Below are 12803 nucleotides of genomic sequence, written 5' to 3'. Positions count from 1 at the left end.
CCTTTTAGACCCCACACTACCATCCTTACTACTTCCTTCTTCCCATTTGGCCTGAAACAGTGATGAAAGCCACAAGGTATCAGGAGGCCTCTGATAAAGTTAAGTCTAGTTCAAACTGATTTTTCCAAGGCTCATGAATGAAAGAGGAGGTGGGTCTTGAGAATTGTATTTCTAACCACACAAAAGAGTAAAACTCCTGGCTCGAAAAAAAGTCATGACTGAAAAATTTCCTCACATTTTCTCATGCTTAATTTGGTCATTCCTTTGTATGAAATAAGCTCATCTTGTTTAGTGGTACCTCAATGAAGTGAAATTGGCTACACCCTTCTTTCAATCAAAGCGCTATTCATAGATATCTATTCTCAACCATGTTATTTATACTCTGTCTAAAAGTAGGTTTCACAGTTATTTAGAATCATGCAGCACCAACAGAGAACTTCTTTAATTTTGATCTGAAGAGCTGAACTCATTTGAATTTCCTAATATAATATCTGGGGAGAACCCCAACCTGTGAAGAATGAAAGGAGAAAAAATGATATGTAAGAAAAGATATTAGAACCCAGTGGCTATTTAAGAGCTGAAAATTGATTGAGTTCTGTCTGGTGGAAGCTTCTGAAATTCTACGCAAATTGAAATAAAGTGGTTTGATAACTAAATCTTACTAATGGTCTGGGAGCAGTGTCCTCCGCTTACTGCAATCTCTGATCCTGTCTTTGCTTAAAATTCTGATTTTTTTCACCACAGATTTTGGTATTCATTTTTATTTTTAAAAATATTGCATGAAAATATGATTCATCTTGATTAATGAGTTTTGGGGGTTCCCTTAAATTGTGCACCCAAGGTCCTAGTCCCAACCCTTCTGGACATACAAGGTCAGAGGTGAGGAAATTATTAGAATAAATTTCCGAAATAAAAAGTATTCATTTCTCCCAAGTGATTGTCTTTAATCTTTCAATATTATCAATCATATTAGAATAATTTTTAAAGTAATCATGATATTTGTGTCACGTTGCAATCATACACCACTCATAACTATAATTAAGATCTGTTGTTTTCAACACGTTACAGTCAAGAAACTCTTCCTTTAATTAATAGGTAAACTGAGCCTTGGATCTTTAACTCGTAGATTTGTGGTTGCTCTAAACTGCTCCAGAGTAAAATGTTTACCAAAAGATAGCCCCGCTCTAGTATAAGAAGCAGAATATTATGTTTGAACATCGTGTGAAATGCTATTGTCATCAAAGGTAATCACCAAGAAAGCTAGGGCTAGTAAATGGCTGAGATGCATTGGAAAATTAGATCTTTACTTGGATTTAAATTAATGAAATTATACAGTATCAGAGATAGCCCCTCGCTAGGACATTTAATGTTAACAATGTTAATAATATTCTCAAAGGGTATTGTTAAGAGGAACTCTCTCAATTGCTGTATGGAAGCATGTACCAGTATTTTTGCAAACATAATGTAACATCAAATAGAAAAGGGTACATGATAGGAAGATAAAGGTAAACCCTATCATCCCATAAAGCACAAATAATCCCAAACATCTCCAATGGCACATGACTGAAGAAAAATAGTCTGGTGCCATACCAAATAATTCCTTAAGACACGAAATAAGCAAATAAACACTGTGACCAAACACACTACTGGCTATTGTATTTGGCTTCGTTTGAAGAAGCAGAGCCCAACTCAAGCTGGTTCAAGTTAAGGGAGGATTATTTTATGGATGAATAGGAAGCAATAAGAAGCCTAGGATACAAGAGAAATGTGACTAGTTCTCATTGAGATGAGCTATATGTGTGAAATACACATTGGATTTCAGAAAGTCAGTATAAAAAAAAGAATGTAAAGTATTTCATTTTCATACTGATGACATGTTGATATGATAATATTTTAGATATATTGGCTTAAATAAAATGTATTATTCAAATGAATTTCACCTATTTCTTCTAACTTTTCTTAATGTGACTACTTGAAAATGTAAAATTACACATGGGGCTCCTATTTGTGACTCATGTTATATTTCTACTGGAGAGCGCAGCTCTAGAGACACTGGTGTTGAGATGTAGTTAGGGAAGGGGATGGTACAAAACAGGAAGGCAGCAGGAGTGAGAGTGGAGTAGTTTCCTTTCAAAGGAGGAGGGACCTGACTAGATAGAATTTACTGCTGACTCACTGAAGAGTAAGAGAAACCAGAAAGGAAAGAGACCCTCTACATATATGGCAAGTCTAGACTGGAAGGCAATTCCTTCTTTTTCCTCCCTCCACCTCCTTCTCCCTCCATCTCCATCTTCCTCCATCTCCATCACCATCTCCATCTCCATCTCCCTCCTTCCTCCCTCCATCTCCCTTCCTACCTCCTTTTGTACTCTTCCTTTCCTTCCCCTTTCTCCCCCTTCCTTCCTTCTTCCTTTCCTATCCTTTTTTTTTTTTAAGAAAAGATATCTTGATTATCCCGAATAGGGTCAAACAGGAAAGCAAGTGATGACTAACCACTTACCATATCATACTTTCCAGAAAAAATCTACAGGTGAAACAAACACAATTTTGAAACTGAACATTGATTAAGATAAAACCTGAAGAGGAATTCCTAGTTGTCTCCTAGTGATGTCTCCTTGCTTGCTCTGCAGCGACTGCCGCCCGTGACTTACCTGACTGTTCCTGCCGATCAGCTCCACAGTTAGAGGTGATCCTTAAAGGTGTGTGGAGACCATCGTTTATGTGTATGTCAGACAGATTGCATTTGTAACATTTAATGCCCACAATAACAAAAATAAAACGTGCTGGCGTGTGCTCTCTGTGTAAACACTTTCTTCTGAAGATAGAGTCAGTGGAATGTTTTAGGAACTTTGACATTTATGGCTGTATTTATAATCTTTTCTGGATCATTTCCTCACAGTCACATGTTCGTATATTTTAAATTCTCTGGAGAAATAAAAATGTTTAAACATAATATAACGATGTGATAGGCATTTTATGAGCCCTTGCTCACCATCTAGGCATGAGAAAAGAGAATTGTATGGTGAATCCTGAGAAGGGTTTCTATAAATGTCGAATTTTCTAGATCTGTGCCACAAAGCTAAGGTGATTAGAAAGAGAAAGAGGAGGTGTATATTCAACTCTGACAGAGACTTCTTTTTTGCTTGAAACTAGACTACCCTAAGAGTTGGAAACTAGATATTCACCCTGTTTGGAATATGCATTGTGGAGACTTCTTTGGGCAGACAAATGCACTTTTTGTGCTTTCAAAGAAAATGAAGAAGACCCAGGAATTTTTTTCCCACTCTATACTCATATATAATATGAATTTACCTACTGTTTATTTTTTGAAATTTCCTGGTCTATAGCACAACAGCCCAGGATATATCCATCTGGCCATAGAAACAAGCCCTTTATTTTTAGCCAAAGCAATGCAGCTAAGTTTTACTAAACACTCAATTTGGTATATACCAAGTATCTTACACATGTTAATTTATTAAACAGCCATAACAAGTCTAACTAGCAAGTGACAAATATGGTATTCAAACCCAGGAGATGTCTCATGCCTGAAACTGTTTCTATACAAATATGCTATCCTGGAGGGAGAGGACACAGAAATTTTAAAACATATCTTCAGGGCTTCCCTGGTGGCACAGTGGTTGAGAATCTGCCTGCTAATGCAGGGGACACGGGTTGGAGCCCTGGTCCGGGAAGATCCCACACGCTGTGGAGCAACTGGACCCGTGAGCCACAACTGCTGAGCCTGTGCGTCTGGAGCCTGCGCTCTGCAACAGGGGAGGCCGCGATAGTGAGAGGCCGGCACACAGTGATGAAGAGTGGCCCCCACTCGCTGCAACTAGGGAAGGCCCTCACACAGAAAAGAAGACCCAACACAGCCAAAATAAATAAATTAATTAATAAACTCCTACCCCCATCATCTTCTTAAATTCAGGGAGTTCTTTCACAATTAAAACAAAAAACAAACAAAAAAATCATATCTTCAAATTTTTTGACATTCCTCCTAAAGAGAGTATTCCCCTAAAATCTGACCAACCTTAGAGATTGGTTGACCAATAGAGGATGTCAGAAGAGACAGCTGGGTTTCCCTGGTGGCGCAGTGGTTGAGAGTCCGCCTGCCGATGCAGGGGATGTGGGTTCGTGCCCCAGCCCGGGAAGATCCCACGTGCCGCGGGGCGGCTGGGCCCATGAGCCATGGTCGCTAAGCCTGAGGGTCCAGAGCCTGTGCTCCACAACGGGAGAGGCCACAACAGTGAGAGGCCCGCATACCGCAAGGAAGAAAAGAAAAAAAAAGAAGAGACAGCTGTCTTCAGAGGTTATGTCAAGGTAGAAGGCCATTCATTGTCCACCAGTTTAATTTGAGACACTCATCTCTGGGGTCCTGAACTGTTATGTAAGAAGCACAAGGCTGCCATGTTGTGAGGAAGCTCAGACTACAGTTTTTGCAGTGATTTCTTACACAGCTAGAACAGAAGATTTTAAGTTTAGCTGAGGGTTAGGGACACAATTAATATGAAGCCTTATCTCTTATTACTGATAAATTTTAAAAAGGCCAATTCTTATGCAGGTTCCATTTTAAAACTGTTATACACAAGTAATAGTTATGCCTAATACAATATGTCTGCCTTTGTTCTAAAGACTTTTATGTGTATTGATGCACAAAATCTTCACAATAGTCATGAAGCAGATGTTGTAATCATCTCTAATTTTACATAGAAAGAAACAGAGAGGCTGTTTGCCCAAGGTCAGTCAGCTATTAAACAGAAGAGCCAGGATTTGAACTAGGGTCTTCTGGTTCCAGATTCTGTGTTTTTACCTCTTTTACTGGCATGAACAAATTCTCAAATTAAAGAGATGACTATTTTAAAAAAAAGATTAATAAAAAATAAGCATTTTCCCTCTCTGGTGATTCTTTACCACTCTTCACGCTGAAAGGTAGAGCTTGTATCTCCTCCCCTTGAATTTAGGTGGGCTTGTGAAGGCTTCAACCAATAGAATACAGCAGAAGTGAGGCTGGGTGCCTGCAAAGGCTAGGTCATAAAAGGTCTTACACCTTCTACTTTGTTCATGGGAATATTTGCTCTTGGAGCCCTAAGTCATTACATAAAAAGTCCAAAGTCCAAAAGTCTGAAGCCACCATGCTGTGCAGAAGCCCCAGCCCATGCAGAAGTCACTGCAGTTGACAGTCCCAGATGAGCAGCCTTTGAGCCATCCTAACCTGGGCACTGACATGTGAGTGAGAAGTCTCCAGACATCCAGCCTCTGTCTTTTGAAATACCCTCTGCCCTTTGAGTCTGCCCAGCTGACGCTTCAGATATTGTAGCTCAGACACAAGCTATCTCTGTTGTGTTCTAAATTTGTGACCCACAGAATCAGAGAGAATGATAAAATGGTTGCTGTTTTAGGTCCCTGATTTTGAGGGGTTTGTTACACAGAAAAGGACAATTGAGCTGTTCTCCTTCACCAACAACTTCTAAACTTGACTCCTAGAAGTAAGTACTAAAAATGTTTGCTGTTACATTTTCAGTCCCTTTTCTATACTTTTAAACATTGTTCATACTCTGCTTTAAATATTAATAGTACCATTATATTTAAATTGTTCATACACTTGCTTTTTTTCACTCATTTATTCAAGAGATTTTTAATTGAGAACTTATACCAAGCATTGTTTAAGATATTGAGGATTCAGGATGAACAAAGTCCTAAAGCAGATGGAGATTATGTTTATGTAACAATGTCTTGCTTTATATGTCCATATATACAGGTCTATATAATTCCTTTTCTCTGCCCACATCGTATTCCTTTTTATCTTCGCATACAAATTATCTAGTACTCAAAGTGATTCATATTGTTGGATACATACAATGTTTCCAATATTTTGCTATTTCCAACAATGTATAAGTGCACATGTATACTTTCTCTTAATAGAAAGCGCAAGAAGTATAATTAGGGAGAACTGTATTTTTAATTCTAATACTGCCACATTAACTTCAACAACTGACACTCCCATCAGTAGCACAGGAAAATGCTTGTCCCCTGACCCTCACTGACACTTGAGTCGATGTTCTGGGAGCAAAACTCTCTTATTTTAATTCACATTTCCCCCAATTATTAATGAGGTTAAACATCTTCAGGAACCAATTATAACTCCTTTTCAGTGAATTGTTTATTGTTATTCTTTGCACATTTAAAAATTGGTTGTCTTCCTTAAGTAAAGGTGTGACTAATTTAATCTAATTATGAATCCTTTATCTCTTAAATATGGAGCAAAAACAGCTTGAGTCTAAACCTACTTTTTTTTTAAACATCTTTATTGGAGTATAACTGCTTTACAGTGGTGTGTTAGTTTCTGCTGTATAACAAAGTGAATCAGCTATACGTATACATCTATCCCCATATCCCCTCCCTCTTGCGTCTCCCTCCCACCCTCCCTATCCCACCCCTCTAGCTGGTCACAAAGCACCGAGCTGATCTCCCTGTGCTATGCGGCTGTTTCCCAGTAGCTATCTATTTTACACTAAACCTGCTCTTAAGCTTCATATTGCTTTTTATTATACAGAAGATTTTGATTTTTATGTGGGCAAATCTGTCCATCTGTTACTTCATGTCTTTTGGATTTTATACCTTGCTTATGAAGGCCTCCATGCCAAAGTTATATAAACATTATCTTTGGCCTCTATATTTTAAAATGTTGCTTTAAACATTAGTTATTTTTTTTTAATGTATATGGACTTTTCTCTTAGTGACTTGGTGTGGTAGGCATCTAGATTTCCTTTTCTTTTTGGTCTATTGATTGATTCTCAGTCCTCAACTAATATGTATTTAGTTACTATCGATTATAGATTATTTTCATGTTTGGCAGGGGAAATTGCCCCTCTTGGTTCCTCTTTCTCAAAAACATCTTGGCTTTCCTTTTATTTTCTCTTCCAAAGTTTGGAAGTGTGGCTTATTGAGTTCCTTTCAAAAAACAATTCCTATGTGTTTTTTTTTATTAAGATTTAATTGAATTTATAGAGAAGTGATATCTTTACAACCCAGAAATGTGGTCTCTTCTTCATTTACTCAAGTTTTCCATTAAGTTTTATAATATTTTTTCATCTAGGTCCTGGCATATTTCTCCCTGTTTCATTTCTAAAAACCTAATTATTTTGTTACAATTGTGAATGGGACGATTATCAAATTTTTATTCAGTTATTGCTAGAATGTGGAAAAGCCACCGCTTTCTGTGTGTTGACCTTGGAGACAATCTCTTTACTTACCAGTTGTCACTTGATCCTCTGGGTGTCTGAGCAAAAAATTATATCATCTACAAATAATAAATATTTTTTCTCTTTCCCCCCCACCCCGATTCATCATTCTTATTTTTCTGATTAATTCATTAACTAAGACTTCCAATAAAGTTTTGACAAGTTGAGGTGATAGTAAGCACACTTTCCTTGCTCCTAAACGTTTTATTATCAAGTATGATACTTGCTGTATGTTTCTAGTAGAAAACTTTAGCAAGATAAAAAAGCTCACTCTGTTGCTAACTCAGCATTTGATGAAAAGTGGATCTTGAATTTTATCAAATGCTTTTATCAGACATCTGTTAAGACATTATGTAGATTTTCTCCTTTAATCTATTAATGTAGCAAAACAAAAGATGACATAAGGTTCATTCAGCCAACACATATTTATTGAGTACCTATTATCTATGTGCCAAGAACTATGATAAATGCCAGGAATATAAACAAGAACAAGAACAGAAAGTTTTCTGCCCTGAAGTTGAGCAATCTTTGCGTTCTTAGGATAAACCCTATTTACTCTAGGTGTGTTACTCTTTCAGTATGCTGCAGGACTTGATTTGATATTGCTTTGCTTAGGATTTTTGCATCTACATTCCTGAGTGGAACCAGATTATGTTGCCCTGGGCCCCATTCAAAACTGACAGTTTTACAAGTTCTCAGTAAACAAACTGGAGCAAAGTATAGTGCTTCTCTCCATTTATTCAAGTCTTCTTTTAAATCTGTAATAAATTTTGCAGTTTTCTTCCTGTGGGTCTTAAACATTCCTTATTAAATATATTCCTAGATAATGTATTCATTTCATTATGAGTGAGATGTTTAAATCAACTCTTCTAATTATTTATTGCTTGGGTATATAAAACCAATTGATTTTTATATATTTGGTGTATTATTGGTTGCTTAGACAGAAATTTTTCAATAAGGCTTTTCATTTTTTTTTTTTTTGGTCAGCAGCTACATTTATTTTGACCAGACACAGGAGTCAGACGATACCCTCAACAATCAGACCATTAGGTCTTGTAAGCAAAACAGGCAAAAAGGGGGAACTAACCAGGATCAGCATCTACCATTTTCCATGTGTGTTCACAAGCCGTTTTTTTTTTTTTTTTTTTGAGTTGGCCTTGAGAATGAATTTAGAGAAAGCTAGCAGAATACCAAGTACTAACATGAAGGGACCCTATATGCACACACTGGACCTGTCATGTCCATCTCCCCACATCTGCTACCTTTGACTGGCAACAAGACCGGAAGGAATTATTAAATTATTAGGTAGCATGAAGTTATCCAGTAAGAGGCGCACCTCCAGCTCAGGTCTGAGACAACAAACCTCAGAGTAAAGGAACTTATGTTAGGTGGTCTGTAAAAAATAATAGAAGACTAAGGTTTGGAAAGAGGATAAACAAGGAGACTTCAAAAAATCTCTTCTCCTGGGATGACCTGTTTAAGATAGAAAAAATACACCTTCCAATTTGACCCATTTCTGACTGACAGTCATGCCAAGGGTGAACCTTAAGGAAAACTAAGTTTAAACCTCTTACAGAATATCTCACCCCCACCTACGGGTTGGGGCAAGAAAACAATTTTTAATGAATATTACAGAGGCATAATTTCCAACCTAAAAATGGCCTGAGAGATCCCAGTGATATACTGTAGAGAATCATGAGTCAAAGGGTTAGTCACATGTATACTGTGGGTCACATGACTCATGAACATGCCAAGTAGGCCGTGTTGCTTGGAAGTTTATCTAGTTTCTGGTCTGGTCCTGCCTTTAATAATCCTGCAACGGCACTTGGGCACACGGTGAGGCCTTTGGCACCACTTCCCTATAACCTAGCCCACACCCCTCTGCTCATCCTCAGGTGATCGGTCTGTTTGCGCCAGTGCCCTTGGAAAGTGAGGGCTTGATGTGCCTCCTGCCAGTGTCTTGGTCGTGCGTGTTGCTGCTGGTGTGTTTCAAATACTACTGAAAACATGGTATTTTTTTTTTTCTGAGCATTTTCCTGGTACTGGGTCCAACAGGAAAATCCCCCATGGTCACCTCTCCCCTGGACCCAGGGTTATTTTTCCTCATTTTTTCTTTCTTTTCTCCTCAGACTTGTAGTAGGGGTTCCACAACATGAAAAGGGGAAGTATAATAGGGATGAGAAAGTAGGTGATGTAGGCAGATATATGGAATAGTCGTTGGTGGAAAGTCTTAGGTCCTTGTCCTCTGAAACAACTGGTTTTGGAGAAATCCTGGAGTAGAAACGTGGAGAGGATTGGAATCAGAGTTGTCATGGTGTCAACCAAGTAGTTGATTGCAGGGGTGCGGATCCACCTGCAGCCTCCATGAACACTGGTATGGCCACCTTCTTTTTAAAACCATCCGTCATGGGGACACTTTGAAGAAGACTTATGTTGGGATGAGAAAGAAAGGCAACTGAAACACAAGCTCGCAAAACAGGAAGGACTTAAACCACACCGGGGGGTTGTGTAGCAGGGGATCTTTGAACTCCTCAGTATACCACTGCCGCAGGTTTCTCAGCTCCACCCGGTAGAGATCACAAGGCAGCACCGCCTGCAGGTCCACGAGCGGGGTGATGGGGATGTGGGAGAGGAAGTAGAGATCCAGCAGCCACTCCAGGCCATGCCGGGCACCCAGAGACCCCATCATCCGTCGGTTGGGCAGAGCAGGATCCCAGACTACCAGGCTTTTCATTTTTAACTGATATTTTTCCTGGTTATGAGACTTCAGCATAGACCATCATAATATGAGTAAATAGTAATATTTTCCTCTTCCTCGTCAATCACTAATCCTTTTCCCTCTGTGCCTGATCTTATTTCATGGGTTAGAAATTGCAGCACAATCTCGAGTAGTATTTATAATAAAGAACATCCTTGTATTTTTTTCTTCATTTAAAGTCAATGTTCCTAGAGTTTTATGGTTAGATAATCACATATTGAGATAAATAATCTGCACCAACTTGAGAAAGAAGGTTTCATTCCTATTCTTGTCCTAGTTATCAGGTGCTTTTACTAAAAATGGATGTTGCATTTTTTGCAAAATAGTTTTTGACATATTTTGGAATAATCACTTTATTTTTCTTCCGTGACATATAGATTTGAAAATTATATTAATTAATTCATGATATTGAATTATCTTTGCATTCTTGAAATAAAACCTGCTAGGGTTTGTTTCATTATTTCACAAACAGCTGGGTAAATGTAGTATTGCATTTTAGATTTTGGCATCTAAATCTTAATATTTGTGAGGTTACTTTGTCATTTTCTCTTTTGTGTTAGTTTTATAAATTTTCGGTGTTAGAGTTTTGAACTGGGATCCTTTTCCCACGTATTTTAATGTCCTTAGACATTAAAAAGAGTTAATAAGTCAGAAAATTATTTGTTCTTCAAATTTTGAAATAATTTTGCTTTAAATCCTCTAATAGGTAAATATTTACTTCTGTTTTTCAGTTTCTTCTTAAGAATGTTTCCCGCTTCTTCAGCAGTTAATATTCATGTTTGATAAGCATGAGAATAATTCTTTATATCAAGATTTTCAGATGTTTTCATGTCTAAGATTACACTTCCTTTCTTATCCCTAATTTTTTCCTCATCTCTTATTTTTCTTTGATTAGAATAGAGGTTTGTATATTTTATTCTTTTTGTTCTATATATTGTCTGCTTTTTTCTAAAGAACCACTCAGATTTATTTCTCTATTCTATTCCTTTTTGTTTACAAATTTTAATTTCTGCTTTCATCTGTAATCATTTTTTCTTTTTTTCCCCCTTAGTCATGCTTTGTTTTGCTCTTAGCTTCTCAAGTTAATGGCTTAATTCATTTGTTTCTTTTATTATTTAAAAATAGTAAAAGTATGTTTTTTGCCTGATTATAGCTTTGACTAAATACCACAGGTTTGAATATGTAGTGTGCTTATAATTATAATTTTCTAAGTATTTTGTAATTACACTTTGAATTTCCTATCTGACCCAGAAGAATATTGTTTTGTTTCTTTACATCAAAAACTGGGGAAAATTTTTTTTAATTATTCTTGTTCAACTATCAATTTTGTTGCATTTTGATCAAAGAATATGGTCTGTATAGATCTGCCTTTTAGAAAATTCTGAGGTTTTCTTTGTGATCAAATATATATAAAATTTTAAGTGTTTCCAAATATTTTAAAAGGGAATATATCTTATATTTGAGGCTATTACATTTCCATGTGTATTTTCAAATTGACTCAATTGATGATATTATCAGATACTCCATTTCTTTGTCTATTGCCTATTTTAACTCTTAAGAACAGAAAAGTGCTTCCTTTTCTTACTGTGCATCCATTGCAGTCAATTCCTCTTTCAAATTCTAACAGTTTTTGCTTTACGCTTATTATATACTGTTATTTGGCACATGGAAGTTGAATCCTGATACATTTTAATTTGAGATCTTCCTATCAACACTGAAAAAGAAAGATTATGAGACATTTAAATTTTTTCCCTTGAAAATCTACTTCATCTTATATGATTGTAATTCCAACTGTTAGTTGGGGAGAGTAGTTCTTTTATATCTTAATACAATCTTATACTTTCAATTTTCTTGTGTTTATCTTTTGTAGGTATCTTTGATAGACAACTGTTGCAGATTATGACCTGATTTTTGCCATTTAATATGATAAAGTTATCATATTTGTCATAAATTATATGTTTGTGCTTACTCAAATTGATTTACTTTTTTTTTCAGTTTCTTTGCTTTTTCTTTTGATCTTTATCTTTGACTCTATCATACAAGTTTTCTTTTCTCTTTTCTGATGTACAAGTATGCATCCTACTTTTACTTTTGCTCAAGCTTACCTCTAAAAAATAAGCAACTGTATTTCTCTGTCCACATCAAGGGGAAAGAATCAGTGTCTACCACTTTCCCGCCTTTGCACAATAAAGACAATAGCCTGCCATTCTTTCCTTGAGGTCTCCTCCACTACCTAGGGATTTAGACCCAACTTCTTATTTGCTAAGTATTATTATTTACATGTTATATTTTCTCTTTCAAGGATTAAAGGTGAAGTGTCCAATCTCTGTTGTAGCTCCAGTGTATTTGCAAAAGTTTAGACTTGATCCCACATTAAAATATTTCAGTACTTACTGCCAGTCCTTTTAAGTCCTGTACATCTTCTTTGTACAGGATGTTTTTAAAACTGGATTCACTTTATGAAAATTGTCTGGAAAACTTTGATTTTTCTTTCATGAAGACGACTTCATTAATTTAGTTTTAGACACTTGGTATCAGAGAATGCTTTTTTATTGACTTCAAATTGAATAATAATGTGTCCAGATTTAGCATTCTTAGATCTTAATAAATTGGGCCTCTGAAGATGTTGCTTTATTAACTTCTGGTCCTGATTATTTTCTTTTGTTTTTTCCTGCCTTCCAGAATTCTTTTCATGAAAAATTAAAATTTCAAACTTCCATAGAAACTGGTCTCTTTATATTAATTTTGTCTAGTATTCATCAAGCTCACTTGATCTGAATATTTACTTACTTAAGTTCAGG

At 36.5% G+C, this 12803-nt stretch overlaps 1 pseudogene; it reads right to left on the bottom strand.

Moving 5' to 3' along the window:
* Window positions 1–8379: 8379 nt before the first annotated feature.
* On the bottom strand, window positions 8380–11229 carry LOC111164809 (sigma intracellular receptor 2-like; annotated as a pseudogene).
* Between the last annotated feature and the right edge of the window lie 1574 nt (window positions 11230–12803).

This window comes from Delphinapterus leucas, chromosome 4 (genome assembly GCF_059928025.1).
Source record: "Delphinapterus leucas isolate spDelLeu-1000000601 "Yukka" chromosome 4, BTC_Dleu_Yukka2, whole genome shotgun sequence".
NCBI classification, from domain to species: domain Eukaryota; kingdom Metazoa; phylum Chordata; class Mammalia; order Artiodactyla; family Monodontidae; genus Delphinapterus; species Delphinapterus leucas.
This window is presented reverse-complemented; position numbering and strand designations above follow the sequence as displayed.